Source organism: Octodon degus, unplaced genomic scaffold (assembly GCF_000260255.1).
Source record: "Octodon degus isolate 3935 unplaced genomic scaffold, OctDeg1.0 scaffold00074, whole genome shotgun sequence".
Classification (NCBI taxonomy): Eukaryota; Metazoa; Chordata; class Mammalia; order Rodentia; family Octodontidae; genus Octodon; species Octodon degus.
The window spans coordinates 10378817-10400054 of NW_004524650.1; the positions used below are offsets into that span (position 1 = coordinate 10378817).

The following is a 21238-nucleotide window of genomic DNA, read 5'->3' on the forward strand; positions in this document are numbered from 1 at the left end:
TTGATGTGCAGAAACTTCTCAATAAGAGGAGGTCCCAGTTGTTAATTCTTTCAAGTGTTTCCTGTGCGATTTGATTCTTGTTCATGAACTCTTTGCCTACACCTATGTCTTCAAGAGTTCCTCCTACTTTCTCTTCCAGGAGATTTAGTGTTTCTATTTTAATGTTTAGATCCTTAATCCATTTTGACTTTAGCTTAGTGCATGGTGATAGACCTGGGTCAAGTTTTAGTTTTTGGCATGTAGAGAGCCAGTGGAACCAGGGATTGAACTCAGGCCCTTGCGCTTGCCAGACAAACACTTATTCTACTGAGCTATCTCCCCAGCCCCTTGAGGGAAGATTTAAAAGGGGCAGTGGCTCACATGATTATGGATGGTAGGAGTCCTACAGATTAAAATATTTTAATCAAATGAAGAAATTACATGAAAAGAGAATATAACTCATCAAATTTGTGATATGTAATTAAAACACTGCTTAGAGGGACATTCATATCATTGAATGGAGATTTTTTTTTTTCAAGGACCACAGGAGAGCTCTTTATTACTGGGGGTGGCTCAGGCACTCTTGGTGGGCCGGGTCCGCTTCCTCTTTACCATCACCGGCTTCTGGCTACGCAGGATGGCGCTGGCTCTGCGGATAGCAGCCATGCGCAGGTCCGGGCGGTACTTGTTCTTTCGGATCATGTGGCGGATGCTGCTGAGGGTGGCACGTGCATTCTTGTTGATGGTAGTGCGCACATAGGAGGTGGCTGGCTTCCGCTGTCCGGATCTCCGCTTCATGACCACCACGACCCCCTTGCCATCGGCCACCGGGTCCACGCCCACCGTCTTGCGCTGAATCAGCCCATTGTAGCGAAAGGAGTTGCAGGCTTTCAGGTTATTGGGCTCCGTGCTGTACGTCTGCTTATTCCGCTTGATGAGGAAGCTGGAGTAGTTCCGCACTACCATCCACTGCAGGTGGGCAGACATGGCGGGGGCTCCTCTCTCTGCTGAGGCGGGAGACGGAAAGCTGAATGGAGATATTAATATGAGGAAAGATCTAAAATCCATAAGCATTCACTGTGGGAATATAGAAGAGAAAACAAAATCCAACATAAGAAGCAAAAAAGAAATAGTAAAAATCAGTACAGAAATCAATAAATACAGGTACTCAAAAGAGAAAAATCAAAAAATAAAAATAGATCCTTTGACAAGATCAATATGGTTGATAAGCTTGTGTTTTTTAATTTTATAATTTTTTATGAATCTGGGAACTGAACCCAGTGCCTTGCCCATGATAGGTAAGTGCTCTATCACTGAGCTACATCCCCAACCATATCTCACTGTACCATTGCACCTTTTCTTTTAAGCAAAGGAGAGGACTCAAATTATGAATATCAGAAGTATTAGGGGACAGCCAGGTGGGATGGTGCACACCTGTGATCCCTGCACTCAGGAGGCTGAGGCAGGAGGATTAACAAGAGTTTGAATTTATCCTGAATTAGGTAGTGAGTTCAATGCCAGCCTGAATTGCACACACACACACATACACACACATATGCACACACACACACACACACACACACACACACACAGACCTTGTCTCAAAAACAAACAAACAAAAAAAGAAATAATACATGAAAGAGACTCACTGCTAAATCCATGGACTTTAGGAGACTAATATAAGGATACTGTGAACTGTGCTATATCCACAAATTTGTTAATCTAAATAAATGGAAAATTGCCTTGAAAGACACAGTCTACCAGAATACACACAAGAACAAATACAATCTGAGTAGGCCCACGTCTATTAAAGAAAGTTAAGCAACAACTAACAATTGTCATGAAGAGAGATCAAGGACCGGATGGTTCACTAGTACACTCTACTACACACTTGGAGGATAAATTATGCCAATTCTCTATAATCTCTTTCAGAGATAAAAGTAAGAATACTTTTAATCCATTCTGTAAGCCACCGTCACCCTATTAACAAAACTAAACAAAGATATTTTACAAGAAAAAGAAATTACAGACTGATGACTCTCATGGAAATACATGCAAAAGTCCTCAATAAAATATTAACAAATCAAGTCCAGTGATGTACAAACAGAATTACAGGACTGGGGCTGGTGGACACCATGGCAGAAGCATTGTCAATCTCTCTTCCAACTGCCATCATGCCTAAGTCAGAGTCTCCCAAGGAGCCTGAACAGTTATAGAAGCTCTTCATTGGAGGGCTGAGCTTTGAAACAACTGATGAGAGTCTGAGGAGCTATTTTGAGCAATGGGGAACACTCACAGATTGCATGGTAATGAGAGACACAAACACCAAGCATTCCAGGGGCTTTGGGTTTGTCATTTATACCACTGTAGAGGAGGTGGATGCAGCCATGAATGCAAGGCCACACAAAGTAGATGGAAGAGTTGTGGAATCAAAGAGAGCTGTCTCAAGAGAAGATTTTCAAAGACCAGGTATCCACTTAATGGTGAAGAAGATCTTTGTTGGTGGCATTAAAGAAGATACCAAAGAACATTACCTACAAAATTATTTTGAATAATGTGAAAAAATTAAAGTGATTAAAATTGTGACCATCCGAGGCAATGGAAAGAAGAGAGGCTTTGCTTTTGTAACCTTTGATGGCCATGATTCTGTGAATAAGATTGTCATTCAAAAATACCACACTGTGAATGGCCACAACTGTGAAGTGAGGAAAGCCCTGTCCAAGCAGGAGATGGCTAGTGCTTCATCTAGCCAAAGAAGTCAAAGTGGTTCTGAAAATTTTGGTGGTTGTCATGGAGGTGGTTTTGGTGGCAATGACAGTTTCAGTCATGGAGGAAACTTCAGTGGTTGAGGTGGCTTTGGTGGCAGCCATGGTGGGGGTGGATACAATGGCAGTGGAGATAGCTACAATGGATTTGGTAATGATGGAAACAATTATGGAGGTGGTGGAAGCTATAATGAATTTGGCAATTACAACAGTTAGTCTTCAAATTTTGGATCCATGAAGGGAGGAAACTTTGAAGGCAGAAGCTCTGGGCCCTATGGTGGTGGAGGCCAATATTTTACCAAACCATGAAATTGAGGTGGCTATGGTAGCTCCAGTGGCAGCAGTAACTATGGCAGTGGCAGAAGGTTTTAAACACTTCCAGGAAACAAAGCTTAATAGGAGAGGAGAGCCAGAGAAGTGACAGAGAGGCTACAGGTTAAAACAGATTCATGAACTCAGCCAGGCACAGTGGTGGCAGGGCCTAGCTGCTACAAAGAAGACATGTTTTAGACAATACTTATGCGTATGGGCAAAAAACTTGAATATTGTTTTTGTGACTAATTTTATAACAGGTTATTTTAACTTCTGTTCTGTGGAAAGTGTAAGGCATTCCAACAAAGGGGTTTAATGTAGACCTTTTTTTGCACCGATGCTGTTGACTGCTAAATGTAATAGTCTGATCATGATGCTGAATAAATGTGTCATAAAAAAAGGAATTACAGGCATGTGCTCAGTGGTAGAGTGATTGCCTACCTACTATGGGAAAGGTCCTGGGTTTGAGCCCCAACATTCTCTCTCTCTTTTCCTTTCTTCTCTCTTCCTCTCTCACCTATCTCTATCTATCTATCTATCTATCTATCTATCTATCTATCTATCTACATAGATATCTCATGACATGGAATTTACATGAGGTATGCTAGGGTAGTTAACTTCTGAAAAACCAATTAATGTAATCTATTTCCTCAAACTTACATGATCATCTCAATAGTTGCAAAACATTTTTGATAACATTCAGTATCAATTCATGATAAAACCTATAATAAACTACCATAGGAATGAATAGAGAGAAACTTCCTAAGATTGATTAAAAAAAGGTGTCTACAAAAATCCTACAGCTAATATTATACTTAATAATAAGAAACTTGAGGGCTGGGGAGATAGTTCCGTGGTCTAAGCACCTGCCTGGAAAGCACATGGACCCGAGTTCGATCCCTGGTACCACATGCTGTGCTGGCCCCAGGACCCAAGCACACCATGCTGGCCTTGAAACTGGGTGTGGTAGTGCACACCTATAATCCTAGTGCTGGAGAGACTGAGACAGAAGGATCCCTACTAGTCTCAATTGCATAGAGAGACCCTGTAACAAATAAATAAATAAATAAAATTTTAAAAAAAGAAACTTGAAACTTTAAGACCAAGAATAAGGCAAGGCAAGGATTGTTTTCTTTTGTCATTGCTTTTCAACATCCATGGTAATGCTGGGGAAATAGCTCAGTAGAATAAGCACTTGCCCGGCAAGTGCAAGGGCCAGAGTTCAATCCCCAGTTCTGGAAAAAAAAAAAAAAAAAATCAACATCATAACATCCATGGTAAATCCTAGGTAGTACAGTAAGATAAAGAAATAAAATTAAAGATATATACATTGTAAAGGAAAAAATAAAAATGATGTTGTAAATAACATGATTGTCTATGCAGAAAAGCTTAGAAAATCAATGGTTTAGGTAAAGGAAACCTCTTGGTACTAAGCATTATACTTAGGTTGCAAAATATAGTATTAACATACAAAAACCCAAGTCAGGTATGGTGGCACATGCCTATAATCCCAACACTCAGAAGCTGAGGCAAGAAGATCTCTGCGAGTTCAAGGTCAGCCTGAACTACATAGTGAGACCCTGTCTCAACAACACTCAAAACAAAACAAAACCAAAAAGCCCATTTCTTTTCTGCATACCAACAACAAACAAGTGGCATTTGAAGTTAAAAACAATACAATATACAGGGCCGGTGAGATAGCTCAGTGGACTAAATGCCTGCTTAGGCAAATGCGGGGACCAGGGTTTGATCCCTGGTACCACATGCCGCGCCGGCCCGCCCCTAGGGTGTGCTGAGCCAGCGACTGAGTCTGGGTGTGGGGGCACAGGCCTATGACCAGAGTACTGGGGAGGCTGAAAACAGGAGGATCACTACGAATCCAAGCTGTGCAGTGAGACCCTGTACCAAGTACTATATATATATATATATATATATCCCCAAAAATAGCATATAAAAAATATAAATACAGGGGGAGTTCATGTGGAGGTCAGAGTTGAGCAGGTGGGAGTGGCGTGAGTGGAGCCCGCAGAAGAAAACAAGGCTGCGAAAGTGTTTGAATCCATCGGCAAGTTCGGCCTGGCCTTAGCCCTGGCAGGAGGTGCAGTGAACTCTGCCTTGTACAGTGTGGATGCTGGGCACGGAGTGGTCGTCTTTGACTGATTCCGTGGAGTGCGGGACATCGTGATGGGCGAAGGCCACCTTTCTCATCCCGTGTGTAAAAGAAGCCAATGAACTTTGACTGCCGCCCCTGTGGATCACTAGCAGCAAAGATTTGCAGAATGTCAACATCACCCTGCGCATCCTCTTCCAGCCGGTCGCCAGCCAGCCGCCCGCATCAGTGAGGATTACGGCCAGCGCGTGCTTCCGTCTATCACCACCGATCAGGTCCGTGGTGGCTCGCTTCCACGCCGGTGAGCTGCTCATCCAGAGAGAGCTGGCCTGCAGGTGAGCGGCGATCGCATGGAGTGAGCGGCCACCTTAGGCCTCATCCTGAAGGACGCGTCCTTGACGCATCTGACCTTTGGGAAGGAGGTCGCAGAAGCTGTGGAAGCCGAACAGGTGGCTCAGCAGGAAGCGGAGACGGCCAGATTCGTGGTGGAAAAGGCTGAGCAGCAGCAGAAGGCAGCATCATCTCCGCAGAGGGCGACTCCAAGGCGGCCGAGCTGATGGCCGCTCGGGCGGTGGCCTGAGCGAGCGAGCTGCGGAAGCTGGAAGCTGCCGAGGACATCGCGTACCAGCTGTCTCGCTTGCGCAACGTCATCTACCTGCCGGCGGGACAGGCGGTGCTCCTGCAGCTGCCTCAGTGAGCCTGCCCTGCGCTCCTCAGCCAGCTGCGCCCCAAACGCACGCACGCACGCACGCACGCACGCACGCACGGACGGTTCCTTCTTCCGTCCCACCCCAGAAATGAATCACTGACACTTCATGATTGAGCTAGAGGGAAGTGACAGAAATAAAAGCAAAATCTTATAAATATATATAAACATTAAGCTCTAGATGAGGAAAAATATAAATTTCAATGAAAGAAGTTAAAGCAGAAGTAAATAAATGGAGAAATATTCTGTGCTCATGGATATAAATGTCAGTATGTCATTTCTTCAGAGTGTGACCTATAGATTCAACATTCTACAGCCTATTTAGTGTGTCTCCAACAAGAGGATTCTATAGTTTATGTGGAAAAACTCAGAACATCCAACACAATATTGAAGAACCAAGTTGCAAGACTGACACGACCTAAATTCAGAACTTATTTTATAACAGAAAGTGAGCCCTACCCAGTACACTTGAGTCTGTAACTTGCCTAGGCAATAGTTCTGATTACAGCTCCTATTACTTTTTTCTTTTAGAGATGGTGGGTCACTGTGATGCATACTGTAAGTCCCTGTCCCCAGTTGACAAGCCATTCAGCCACTCTATGACCTGCTTAATTTGTCTCCAAATCCTGGTCAGTGTTTCTGCTTATCATTGCACTATAAAGGAACAACTGGATATTGGCAAAGGAATAGATAGATCAGTAAAACAGAATGGAGAATCTAGAAATAGACCCACAGATACATTGTCAACTAGTTTTTGATAAAGACAATACATATTAGTTACTCTCCTCTCGTTGCTGGGACAAATACCCAATGCTCAAAATGAGGGAAGGAAAGGTTTATTTAGTTCACAGTTACTGGAGGTTTCAAGACACTGGAGGAGAGGATGGGGCGCTGCCCTGTCCAGGATGACCTTCTCCACATCTCTAAGAAAGCACAGGCTAGCCAGTCTAAGTGTTCATGCCTCTCTGGCCCCGCCCCTCAAGCTCCGCCCTGGTCTTCTGGCCCCACCCCTCAAGCCACTAGTGGTTCCTCCAGCTGCGTCTGGCCCATGACCTACATGAGGCTTTGGGGGAACAACTAGATACAAACCATAAAACAATATAAGCAAAAATGGTAGTCCTTTCAGTAAGTTGTGTTGGAACAACTGGAAATCCACATTTAAAAAAAAAGAATCTAGACACATCTCACATCCTTCTCAAAAACTAACTCACTGATCTAACTCTAAAACCTAAAACTCCTAAGTTTGTTAAATGTGGGATCCAATTTTAGAATTGATATAAGTTGTTCGACATCTTATTTAACCTTTGCCCTAGTTATCTTTGGCCCAGTTAAATCTCCTTCCCTATATGGTGATATCTGATATCACGCTCCTTATTCATCTTACTGACCCCAAACTCAATACACTGTACTGTTGCTGACCATAATAAAATCTATTGTTAACACAAGAGTTGTGTAAATATGTCTCCTTTAAAGTAGCTAATTCACAACTCCATCAGGGCAGCCTGAGGAATAATGTCTGTGGCCTTTTTTTTTTTTTTTTAATTTTTTTTACATTTATTTATTTATTATGTGTGTGTGTGTGTGTGTGTGTGTGTGTGTGTGGCCAGCTCAGCCCACCAGGGGGCGGGGCCGGCTGGCATGTGGTGCTGGGGGATTGAACCGTGGTCCCTGTGCTTTGCTAAGCTTGTTCCAAGTAGGTGCTTTTAGACCACTGAGCCATCTCACCAGCCCCATGTCTGTGGCCTTAATAAAGGCATGTTTCCACAGATCCTCTTTCTACCTCACTCTCTGCTCAAATATTGAATTTCTTTCCTTCCCAATACTCTCTGGTCAGCAGCCTAATCTCTCTGGGACATGGAAATAATAATGTTTTCTGCTTCGAGCATTTTGCTTTGACTTCTTCATTGTATACACGCACACACACACACACACACACACACACACACCCCACAACCTAACTTTATTTCTGATAAAAGGCCTGTCTTAGGCAATAGCTATCTTGGTTTATGACTATTCAGGAGAGAGATCTCAAGATCAAATTAGAAAAATATCACAAGGAAGATAGCACTGGAAAAAAAGTCTAGATGACCTGGAACTTAGCAATGAGTTTTTAGATACAGTACTGTTAGCATGATACATAAAATACATTAAAAGCTAGAATTTATTAAAATTAAAAAGTTCTGCTCTTTGAAATGTCAAGAGAATGAGAAGGCAAGCTGTAGACTAAAAGAGAAATTTTTCAGACTTATTTGGTAAAGGGCTGTTGTCCAAAATATAAAGAATTCTTGGGGCTGGTGAGATGGCTCAGTGGTCTAAAGCACCTACTTAGAACAAGCTTAGCAAAGCACAGGGACAGCGGTTCAATCCCCCAGCACCACATGCCAGCCAGCCCCGCCCCCTGGTGAGCTGAGCTGGCCACACACACACACACAAATAAATAAATAAAATTTAAAAATATATATATAAAGAATTCTTAGGATTCTACAGTGAACCTGGGTGTGGTGGCATATATGTGTGATTCCAGCCCTCTGTGAGACTGAGGGAGGAGTATCACAAGCTTAAGACTAGCCTGAGCAACTTAGTGAGACCCTGTCTCAAAACAAAAAATAATTTTGAGGCTTTGGGGAGGGGGACAACTAGATACAAACCATAACACAATGTAAGTGTGTTATTGAAAAAGTCTGGAGATGTAGCCCAGTGCAAAGGCCCTGGTTTCAGTCCTGTTCCCACAAAACAAAAATCAAACAAACAATCACCCCCTCCAAAAAACCCTTCACCAATGAGAAAATGAACAACTCAATTTAAAAATGGACAAAATACCTGACTAGACACTCTTGTTCAAGAAGATATATAGATGCCGAATAAGCAAATGAAATAAAGTTCCACATCACATGTCACTGAAGAAATACAGATGTAAACAACATGGAGCTGTCACAATACAGCCACAACTTGAAACACTGACAACACAAAATGCTGACAAGGATGTGAAGGAACAGAAACTCATTTATTGCAGGTAGGGGGATACAAAATGGGGCAGCCACCTAGAAGTTACTTTGGTTGGTTGTTGGCTTTTTTCAGAACTAAACATACCATTTCAATAATATCTAGGAGTTGTGCTCCTTGTATTTACTCAAAAGAGTTGAAAAATTATGTTCACAAAAACATTCACATTCTCCTCTGCCAGACCTTCCTAATGCAGCTCAAACTCCTAGTGATCTGCCTGTTTTCAGCCTCCCCAGTGCTGGGGTTACTGGCATGTGCCACCACACCCAGCCTTGGTGGCTGGCTCAGTGCACCCAGGGGTGGGGCCAGTACAGCATGTGGTAACGGGGATTGAACCCCGGGCCCTGCACTTGTCTAAGCAGGCACTTAGTCTGCTGAGCTATCTTGCTGGGCCCACTCTCTCTTTTCTTAAAATAGAATAAAAATGATACAGAATTTCAAAACAGTATGATAGGAAATTAACAATGGTGACTATATTGCATATGGCTAATTTCAAAGTACTTGCTCAGATTAGCAGATATAGGCATGCTAAACTGATCAAACAATTAAGCATTAACTGTTCCTGCGCCTTTCAATAGGCCAATAGAAATTAGTAGTATAATTGTTTTAGCATTTCCCCCTTTCTTTTTTCCTTTTCCTCATCCCAATTGTTCTTTCCTTTTGAACAGTTTCTTTCCCTTTCACAATATCTATTGTACCTCTTGGATTTTATTTCCTCTTTTAGTTTCTTACACGTGGGAGACAATACAATGTTCACACATGTGGATCTGATTTATTTAACTTACAGATATGGTTTCCAGTTGCATCCATTTACCTATGAAAAGCCTCGAGTTTGTCTTTCTTTATAGCTGAGTAATACTCCATTGTATAAAAATACCACATCTTTTTTTAATCCATTCCTCAGTTGATGAGCAGGTTGTTTCCAAGATTTAGCTATGACAAAGTGCACTGCTATAAACATGGGTGCACATATATCACCATGGTATGATGTTTTCAGTTCTTCTGGACAAATACCAAGAAGGGGAATAGATGGGTTAAATGGGACCTCTAATCCTAGTTGTTTGAGGAATCCACACTGATTTCCACAGTGGTGCACCAATCTACACTCCAGTCAACAGTGGAGAAAGGTTCCTTTTTCAGCCCCTCCAGGATCTGTTGTTGGTTGATTTCTTGATGATAGCCATTCTTTCTGGGATGAGATGGAATCTTGTTTCAATGTGCATTTCTCAAATGACTTATGACGTTGAACTTTTTTTCATATATTATTTGCCATTTATGAGGAAATACAAATGGTCTATTCTTTTTTGGAGCAATGTTTCTGACCTCCAAACTCCACTGCAATTGTACTAATTGTGTGGCTGTTGGGTTTGGTACCCTGTGGTGTTAGGTAGAGTGTATGATTTTCATGGAGGTTTTATTTATTTTTTTTGGTGGTACCGGGGATTGAACTCAGGACCTTGTGCTTACCAGGCAAATGCTTATGCTACTGAGCTATCTCCATGGCCCCATGATAGAGGTTTTATCAGCTAGCTATCTAGTATAAAAGTTTTTCAGGACAAGGATTTTGCAATATTATTTGTGGAATCTTCCTCAGACTTGCTGATCAGACTCTAATTCAAAGGTTAAAACAAATTATCAAAACCCACATTAAAATTTTGGAGCAATGAATGGCCCCAAAGCTTCCACATTCCACAGTCCCTCAGTGTTTCATGGTGATTTAGGGCCAGCTCGTGATTTCCAAGGTGATGAACCCCTGAGAGATACCATTCCTGCCTCAGTGGTAGGGGCTTCAGGTCTTCAGTATTTGCTAAGGGGGTCACTTTAGTCTGGAAAACCTTACATAGATTATTGCCAGAGAGGAGAATCCTCTCTGTACTCACGGTATATACTTTGGCCTCTCTTTTGTTTCCTCAGATCTCTAGTACAGTGATTCTCAGCTGGAAGTAACGGGGATGAAAGCATTCAAATGAGAAGGTGGAGTGAAGAGGCATACACACTTCCCTTGCCAGCTGTGTGGCCCCAACACCACATCCTTCCTCACCAAGAACCACAGGTAAACCTTCAGGCAAGGGGACATCTGTCCTCACCACTGAGCACATTTTAGTAGGGAAATCTGTGGACCTTAATTGTACAGATATCTTAGGTGGAGGGTGTTTTGCCTCATCTCAAATGATCTGAGCCTCAATGTCAGTCTGATCATTTTGTCATAACTGTCCTGTCCCTGGAGTAAAGTATACTGTGTTTTGTGGGATAGTCTGTGTGTCCATAATATACCATATTTCTTTGTCTTTGTGATAATGAATGACTACAGGATTTTGGTAGCATGTGTGTCATGTGTATTTATTGTGCATACAGGTAGATACATGCATAACATACTAATTGAGTTGTTCTAAAAGCACAAATATTTTGCTGGGCTACAAAAACACATATTAAATATCTGAATCTACAAACTGCTGATAAACAGCACCTTTTCTAACAAAAGAGAGCAGTTTAATAACAGTGTTAGAAAGCTGGCAATATGTTTGTTAAAATCTTTAATTAGGGACAGGCTTTCCTAGAGGCCTCTGATGGCAAAAGGTGTAAATAGAGAAACTGTCCCAGCCTGCACTCTGCAGTGGCTGCGTTCTGAGCACAGATGGGCTGGTGAGGAAACTGTGAATGGACAAATGATAACAGACTATTCTGTAATTCCAACATCAGCTCATTAGCAATCTGTCAGAGATTTTAATATGCATACTGGTGAAAATGCAGAAATGACATGATGGTTACATGATCACGTACATGTCTAGCTGAAAAGGCCATGGTGAGCAGATTGGCGTAATGGGCACTGATAAAATGATGTCTCGGGAAGCACCACAGGCATTTGGATGTTCTGTGCTCTTGTTGGAAAATGTTTTGTGGGCTTTTAGTTCATCACAAGACTAAAACAGTGATGATGGGAATCATTAATAAGTAAGCAGCCAGGTCAGCATGGTAGGGAACGCCAGGGACATGAAGCCAACAGCTTGCCAGACAGTGGATGATGGTGTCTCTCTGTTCTGGAGAAGACTCTTTGTGTCAGCAGATTTAAGTTATCTTGCATAACAATCCTAGTTTCCAAATGATTTTAAACTTGCTGCTGATGGTTCAAATAGTTGAGATTGAAGCATTTACGTGGACTGTGTTTTTTTCAGGCAGAATTTGAAGGATAATCATGGTTTATTCTCTGAAGGGAGAAAAAGCAATAAGCATTTATGTTATGCCTAGTGCATGCCGAGCATTTACCTTATTTTCACAACAACCCCATGAGATGTGCCCCATCACAGATGTAGAGGTAGCTGAACCCCACAGTGATTATATGACTCTATGAGGATAGTTTGGCTAATAAGTACAGATGATTCGCCTGGACTTGAGTTCTTAATGGTTCCAAAGGTGATCTTTAGTTCACTATGCTGCCTCTCAAGTTGTCTGTCACACAGCCTAGGAGGTGGCCTTTGGGATCCTTGTTATTTTACTCTAGGCAGTGATAAGGGCCCCAGAGACTCAGCTGGCATCAACTTAAGTGAAGTGATCGATCCAGGGACTGAACTCAGGCTGTTGCACTTGCCAGGGAAGCGCTTATTCCACTGAGCCATCTCCCCAGCCCCAAGCAATCCAGTTTTAATGGCACAAATGAACACTGGCTTATTGGAAGAATATGCCTTTAAATTTACTTTTTCTTTCTCTTTTCTTTCTTTTTTTTGTTTTGAAATTTCTTCACTTCTTCATATGTGTCATGATGTGATAAGTGAAAGTAATGATCTCTAAAATCTAATTTAAAAAATTCAGGAAGAGGAAGAGCTCGTGTCATATGAATCCATTTTACAAATCTCAAAAGCAAGTCAAAGTGATAAAACTTAGAAATCAGGATTCCTCTTACTCTTGGGGAGAACAGTGACTTCAGACAGGTACCGGGCACCTTCTAGGATCAGGATGGTGGTCTCTTTCTTGATCTGGATGCAAGTTATACCAGTGTGTCCACTTTGTGAAAACGTGTCACATTTGTACTTACAATTTGTATGTGTGTACATGCGTGTGCTGGGGAGAAATTGGAGAGGAGGTAATGCCAGTCAAAAGCAGGTTTTATTCAAGTGAAATTTAGGAATGGAGCTGTTTCCCTTGGTGACCCTTTCTTAGGCAAATGACAGCCCTTCCCTGTCAGGAACCAGCTCTTCAGCCAGGAGGTAGAACTCGCTCTCACTCTCCCCTGGTGCCTTCCCCTCATCCCTCCTGCACTCTTCCTGGGGCCAGGCCCCACGGGAGCGTCAGGGATTCTCGAGGATTTCTATCTGCCGTGCCCTCCTGTGGGGCTTTTTCTGAGGCCCTTGAACAGACTTACCTGCTTATTGTGCCTTGAACATACTTCAAACTCGAAAGCATATACCTATATTCAGATTCACTCTTTTGAAAAAAATTAACCAGAAATTCACAAATGAAACAGATTGTTGAAATATACTGCATAGCCTTTGTCAGAATGAAAATCTTATATATGAGACTTTAAGAAAATGATCATACAACTTTGCAAAGTTGAGTATGTCTCAAAGTGTGGTTTGCCTACAGCTAGAGTCATTATTGCCTGTAGTGCTGGATAAAAGGCAGCCTCATGGCCCTGATGCCTTCCTTACAGCATCAGCGTCTCTGCATGTGAGGCTTATGCACCCATGTTTTTAAAATAACCCAAACAATTCTTTGTCACATTAAAGTTTGAGGACTGTTGATGTACGGGGATGTTACAGCTACATTTTAGTTGGGGCAGGAGTAAGATAGAGGCTGGCCTTGAACTTACTATGCAGCTCCAGGTGACCTTGAACTCAGGCAATCCTCTTGCCTGTTAAGGCAATATTATTTAAAAGACAAAGAAATGATAACAGAGGAGCGTAAATGTTCTTCAGAAGAGGATAATGTAAAGTAGTGATGATACAATAATATTCTGCACCTTTAAGTATGTGATGGAAAAAGGTGTACGGCATGCTGAATCACAAAAAAGGAGATCATGCTGCAGTAGGTTATTTGAAAACATTTTTATTTATGAATATGCATGCAGTTCTTACCTCCGGATAATATCCTTAGTTTTCATTGCCTTTTATATTTTCTGGTTTGTTGCAACAAACGTACATTACTTTTATAGCCCAATAACTTAATAAAGCTATTAAAAATTAAAAAATGATATTTTATTTTCTGGACAGGTACTTGCAGAACATCCCTTGAAATTTGTGGTGATTATCTTTAAAGATAGCCAGGGCCGTCTGCTTCTTCTAAGGTGAGATATAGGTAGAAGACACCTCGCTGCTGGTCCAGGAGACCAGCCAGTATCATCACTGGAGGAGGAATGCACATGGCTTCAGAGATGATGCTACAGGGAGTTTTACTTGTTGGAACTAGTGCTCTTTGCAGAGAGTAAGGATGGTGCAGAGGGCGGGGAAATGCATTCATCTCTGATTTTGCAAGATGCCTCTGGCACCTAAAAACATACTGCCCTAAATAAATAAATAACATACTGTCCAACCCTTAAGTTTAGTAGATTTGAAGCAGTTGAAAAAGGTGTGAAGAAAAATGAAGGGTAAGAAAATTGTAGCTATATGCTGCTATTTATGTTTTTGTTCAAGCTCTTGCCTGAAAGTCGTATCTCCTCTTCCTTTTTTCCTCCTCTTCTACTATTTCATCTTTTACTTTCCTCTACCTCCCCTGCCCTCTCTCCTCCTTTTTTTCCTTCCATCTCTCCATCCTCTTTTTTCTTCTGAAAGAGGTGGAGTATAAGAGCTAAAATTTTTGAAATTTTGCCTCTCACACCACAGACTTCAGGCAGCACTTTTCTTGATCTAATTCTGTTTTAAATATTGTCAGGATGTACCATAATTGGTTGTGGTAAATGACACTGGCACCACATTGCTACTCACTCTGGAAATGATATGAGCTCAGCATGCTGCTGATCAAATGCATTTCTGTATTAAAACTATTATAGGCAGAATGCCTCGATGGGATTCTTTCCTCCTAATAGTTTTCCAGGGTTTGTGCTGAAAGGGTTCTGTCAATCAAGTCTGAAAATCTGCTTAACACCCTGACTCGGGTTAATAAAATGCAGCTGCCAGGATCTCAGCTCAGAGGCCACCGTTCCCTGGTTCCGACATTATCAAACTCCCTAAAAATACCTCATTATAATTGATACTCACTGATAATACATCTTTTTTTTTTTAATGTGAAGAATGCACCCAGAAAGAATTTTGCCTTACACAAAGCCTGCTAGAAAAGATCCCATATCAAAGGCAGACAGCTACCAGGAGATAGGAGAGGCTAAGTGTGTTTTCACAAGTACAGGGAGACAGACCTGACACAGATTCTGCCTTTCTAGGTGGTTAGGAGTCATGGTAATGCAGAAGAATTGATACCGAGTAAAGATCTGACCCAGATTATGTGATTGTAAAGAGGCTTCTGATAGCACTGTCACTAATTAATGGGAAGATGAGAATTCCAAGTGAAAAGACTTATTTTATTAAGGAAAACAAAATGTCAAAAATATAAAATCTTTTGACAACTGACACACCAGCTAGAAGGGAAAAAAGCCTCTCAAATCACTAAGTTACTGCCTGACTGTAGTCTCCATGTTACTTTTTCCCCAGTTCTTTTAAGACCAGGATTTCTAGCCCGTTGGTTTCAATTTTCTTTTGGATAAAAACATTTCTCCCCTGGCTTCGTAGTCAGAGGCACCCACACACAACAACCCATACTAAGGGGACATTACAGAGGTCAAAATGCTGGCAGGAAATGTGAGGGCTTTCAAACACTGTGCTTTTTAGAAGGTTTCTCCTGGCTGCCTCTGAGGAAGGAGGAAAAAGAATAAGGCCACAAAGCCATAGGAGTGTTCTCCTCTGACAGATCTCTCCATGGAGGACATCAAGGTGAACCATGGCAGAGGAAACTGAGGAAGGAACACTATTAATTGCCCTCTAGTGTTGTTTATTTGAAAGTTTCCATTCAGGGGCAACTTGGGTGGCTTCACAGGAAGGAAGGGGAAAATAGTTTTTCATGGGTGGTTGAGGCATTGTTAGTGAAGTTCACTCGAGGTTTATCTTCTTAACACAACCAAAATGTCTTCAGTGGTTTTGAGGTAGCCTGACATTAATAAGAGGGAACACTTGGCACTGTTCGCATTTCCACACATTATAACTGCCTACATTTCCGTGGTCAATGAAAAGAATAAGCATCTGCAAATCTGTCATTTGATGGCTTTACTGTGTTCACCTGTATTTCTTGTAGTTGTGTTTCTGTTTGGGTTATACATGCTAGCACTCATCCCCACATGCGTGTGAGGAGCAGAGACTCTTACATTCTCTTTAGGATGAATTTTGGTGGGTGTAAGCTAGGGGCTTATTATGTGCTATGCCCGGTTCTGAGACTGTTATACCCCCTCTCCATCTAAGCCCACACACAGCACTGTGGAGCTGGAAATGCTCATTTTATTCTCCATAATCAGGGAAATGGAGTGAGAGGAAGCATGAGTAATTTGCTGAAGATGGTCCAGTGGGCCTAACCTGATGCACTGCCCACAAGCACTGCTCTTCTGCTGATTTTCTTTGTACCTGCTGGCTGATGGGCTCCACACTTGGGACCACCCCAACGCGAGCTTTGAGTGTTCTGTAGTTGGTAGTTCCTACACATAGCATTTTTAGGGAAGGGCGCTTTATTCCCATCCCTGGAACTAACCCTCAATTACTCTTAAATCTAGTCCCACTTTGACATCTGATACCAATCTTGACTGTCTGATTAGCTGTGGCCAATAAGCGCTTTGATTGTCAACTCTCTGGCATTGTATTTAATATAGAAAGGGGTAAAATAAAGTTATTAGTTAAAAAGTTGTTGGGTTCATCTGAGCTCAGGATTGTACTCTGTGTTACTGGAAAGCAAACTATTGTGAGGAGTAAGAGTAGATGAGTGCAGTTAGGGGAAAGATACGATGAAGTCAATAAAAGGGGCAGTAATGATGCTGCCTCGCTCAAGCAGACGCCACCAACTGATCTTGATTATATTTCCTGATGAGTCTGGGTTTGTTGTCAGAATTCTCCTCAAGTGTTCCAAGCAGAGCACTAGGGCTGGCATTCAAGAAGAAACCTTCTTAGCACGGCAGGCACAGGCACATAAAATAATAACTGCACATGAAAAGGGGGAAAATGAGAAGGCAAACAACTCGAGGAAGAAGTGAAGCTATTAAACATGAATATTGCTTTTTTTCATTTCATTTATGATTTTAAAATAATCTTTTTTCTCATTGATAGCAAGTAGATCCCATGGTAGGAGCTGCATCCACAATGAGAAATGAACCCTGTGGCTCTGGGCTGCTCCATTCCTGCTATCGTCCTGCCATCTGTCCCTGCCCCTTGCCTCTTGCCCTCTTCTGTGCCTTCAGCTAGGTATCACCAACAGAACTGAATCAAAGCTTCTGTTGTTGGCGTCTCTCCAGATCCCTAGGGCCCTCCCTTGCTTGAGCCGGTTTCCTCTGGAGCCTGTTGTAGCCTCAATTGAACGTGTTTAGCTGCCTCCTGTGGAGAGGTGGCCCTGGGCCTGTCTGCCAGCCTGGGCTCAGGGCATCTGCTTCCCTTGGTTTTTTCCTCCTGTACACAGCCCATATATGGGATACATTGCTGCAATGAGCTCAAGCACACAAAAGCACCTTATCCCCATGCTTATGTGCACAGATGCTAAGTTGCCTGATTCAGCCAGGTCCCCAAGTGCCTCCTTTTCCTATCCCTTGACTGGAAATGGCATCTCCTTGGACACCGGGTCTTGGTCACTTAACAGTGCCTGCTTTAACGACAATCCCCAGGCCACCAGCTCCTCAAGCCCACTGACTTTTGGCTTAACCTTTGCCCTTACACTGTCCACATCATGGCTTAGCGTTCAGGTGAACCTAACAAGATATCTTCTCAGACACCTTGAAATAAGCACCTGAGGAGCCCAGAACAACTTCATACTAAAATCATTACTGTGCATTTTATCAGCTTCATTGTATCTTTCTCCTAACTATGCTCATGGTGTTCTTATTCCTCACTCCTCCTTTGAGGAGCACAAATTACAGTCCTGGGCTCAGATGCTCCCAATAACTTTTCACAACCCGAGTCTTTTTTTTTTTTGCCATAATTTTATTGATAAACAAATAGCAATGAGAGAGTTTCAAATCAAATTGGTAGGACAGTTTCAATAATTAACACACTGCATACATTCTTCTTAGTGGTTAATTGCTGTACAAGATGAGGACCTGAGATCCTATTTACAAACACCATTAGAACAAATCATTCTATTCATTAAGAGAATGTAACTACATATCTATCCTAACCACTTTGAATACACAGATACAAAATGGACATTCATCTGTATACTCTTTTTATGTTAAGTTCCGTTATTTGAATATTATAGGTGTGTAAACTCAGCAAAATATTCTAAAAGAGTCCAGTAGTCCATAATAGTATAGGGTCTTCTGCTTGACTGGCAATGTTAGAAATTGTTGACCTGAGTCCCCCACAGCTCAACATAACAGCATTGCTTTATTTCTTATATTTCGTTTTTATACTTTCCTTTTGGATGGTTAAGACCAAGGTAAAGCAGGACCTATGCAACAAGAGTTGTAGCTTTTGGGTCTGAGAAGGTCAGTGATATCCCCTCAGGATTTATCCTGAGATCCCGTACCTCAGATTGTAGAACACAACCCGAGTCTTAAAAGCACAAATTTATTATCTTACAACTCTGGAAGTCAGTAGTTCAAAATGAGTCCAACTGGACAAAAATCAAGGTTTCAATAACATTAATTTTCTTTCTAGAGATTCTGAGGCAATCCCTATTTTTGCCTCTTTGCCCGCTTCTAAGAGCTGCTTACATTCCTTGGCTAGCAGCCCCCTTCTACACTTAAGGCCTACAGCAGGTGATCGAGTCTTCCTCATGATGCCATCACCGTGGATCTGACTCTGCTATCTACCTCAATTGATGAACTCTTTTGATAACTAGACCTGTTTGGACTACCCAAAATAATTCTGTTATTTAAAGCCAGCTGCTTAGGTGTCTTCATTTCATCTCAAACTGAAGTCCCTCTTGCCCTGTTATATAACATATCCCAGGTTCCAGAGATTTGGATATGGATACCTTGATAGGCATCTCTTACCACATCTATACCCAGAGTTTTATTTGAGTAGGTCTGTGGTGAGGCCCAAGGACTTGCACTTGTAATGGTTTCTTAAGAGACACTGATGCCACTTGTCCAGAAGCACATTTTGAAAATCACAAGTTTGGAGAATCTGATCACTTACATCTTTTCCAGCAACTTTTTTAGTTGCTGAAGGCAGTGGGAGAAAAGTGAGACTTTGTTCCCCACCTCCCTTGCTTCCTGGCTGTACTCTGCACATCAGGAGAGCCCCCAGCTTCCTTATACTAAGTCTTCTGGTCTTCAATGAGATGGGAATATACTTGCTTTTGCACAACTAATGATCACTAATACAAAGCATATAGATTTTTATCTTGGCTGAAATGAGCCAGAGAAAGTCATAAGGCAGAGAAGTGACACAGCTGGGCTCATTCTTCAAAAAGGTCTTTGGTTGCACAAAGGGATCAGAGGAGCAAATGCTGAGGCTCTGGCATTGGTGAGCAAGAGGACACGAGTCTCCACTCAGGTGGTAGCATCGAGAACAGGAGGAAGATATAGGCCTCTGAGATGCGCCTGGGAGTTATAGTTGGTAGAGCTTACAGGGAACCCAGGGAAGATGGAGTGAAGAATCTACACTTGTGGGGAAAAGACATTTAAGCAAGAGGAAATAAGTGAAGGGAGGAAGGAATTTGCCCAAGTTTCTGGTGCAAGGTTAGCCTAGGAACCTACTGAGTCTCTGAGAAAAGAGAAGAAAATAAGGATGCGACTAGGCTGAAATCCAGAGGATCTCTGGGGCGTCGGCCCTACACTGTGGACTGGGTAATTTCTCTAGCTGCATCTCTGGACATGCTCACATTTAACACCCAACCAGAAATTAACACCCCAAGCTCATGCATCTGCACATCTGCCAGAGCTAAAAGGGGCACCTGAGACAGAGCTCCTTTCGTTTTCACTGGTGTGTCAAATGCTGCAGTGACAGCAAAGGAATAATCTTCCGTTTGTGCATAATGAGGTCTGAAATTTCCGTCTCCACACATTGATCATGAATCTTATTTCACTAGATAAACTGACAGCATAGTCTCAGGTACTTAAATAAAATTTTGAAAAAAGAATCCACACAACCACCCATGTGTATGTTTTTTTTTTTTTTTTTTTCTTCTTCTTCCTACTGTCATTTTTATGGTTCAGTTAGTTTGTCTATATGTGCTCATTTTCAGTTTGGTTTGGGTTCTTCAACAGCAGCTCTGTCTTCACTTCTAGACATATATGCCTAAAAATTATCATCTGATAGACACTGGTTTGGAAGTCAAAGGAAACTGAGTTCTTGTCTTGATTCTGCTCTTTACTGACAAAGTTACCTAGGCTATTAATTTAACCCCAACTTTCTTACCTGAAAAGTTTATTTTTCTGAGCTACCCATCCTGCCCAGGCTAGGCCAGCCTGGACAACTTAATGAGGTCCTATCTCAAAAAAAAAAAACTTTAAAAAAATTTCTCCAATAATATTTATTGGCCACATCACATGTGCCAGGCTTTGTTCCAAGTGCTTGGGTTACATCAGTAAGAGAAACAAAGAGCCCTGTCCCCTAGAGGCTTACATGCTAAGGAATTCAGTCAAAGGATAACAAATACAATAGGCAGGATCATTAAGTCATGGTGGAAGGTGTAAAATGCTAAGAACAAATGCAAAATAATACAGTGAAGGGGAGAGATTGGAGGCTATGAGCGACTCTGAGGAGGTGACCAAAGGGAGGTGAAGTACTCCAGGCTAAATTCTTGATGTGTCTCCCCAGCTTCCCTGTCTGTCCACACTCTTCTATGCTTGTTGGCCTCAGAGAAAGTTTATAATGCATACAACTTTTAGGCCAATCTTCCAGACTATTTCATACATTTCTTTAAACAATCAGCAAATGACCAACAGTTCCCTGGAGCAGATCCTACGGGCACAAGCACAGAAGCCTGTGACGTTCCCAGGTCCTGTGTGACCTTCTCCTACCATGGGAAAGGTTGGGTCTGTTCTGTATCAAATATCACATAGTGTTTCCTATGGCCCATCCTGCTCTGTATGGGACAGAAAAGCAGGCACATGGGTCTCTAAAGAGACATGGTTCCTGCTTAGGTGACTACTTCTCAATGTCTGCTCTGTGCCAGCTACTTCACATCTCCTATTTCCTGGGTCCTCATTACACTCTTGCCTCTCAGTGCTTGGCTATATATATA

At 42.1% G+C, this 21238-nt stretch overlaps 2 pseudogenes; one reads left to right on the forward strand and one right to left on the reverse strand.

Moving 5' to 3' along the window:
* Positions 1 to 520: 520 nt before the first annotated feature.
* Positions 521 to 975, reverse strand: LOC101568294 (annotated as a pseudogene).
* A 1285-nt stretch (positions 976 to 2260) lies between these two features.
* On the forward strand, positions 2261 to 5905 carry LOC101592446 (annotated as a pseudogene).
* The last annotated feature ends 15333 nt before the right edge of the window (positions 5906 to 21238 follow it).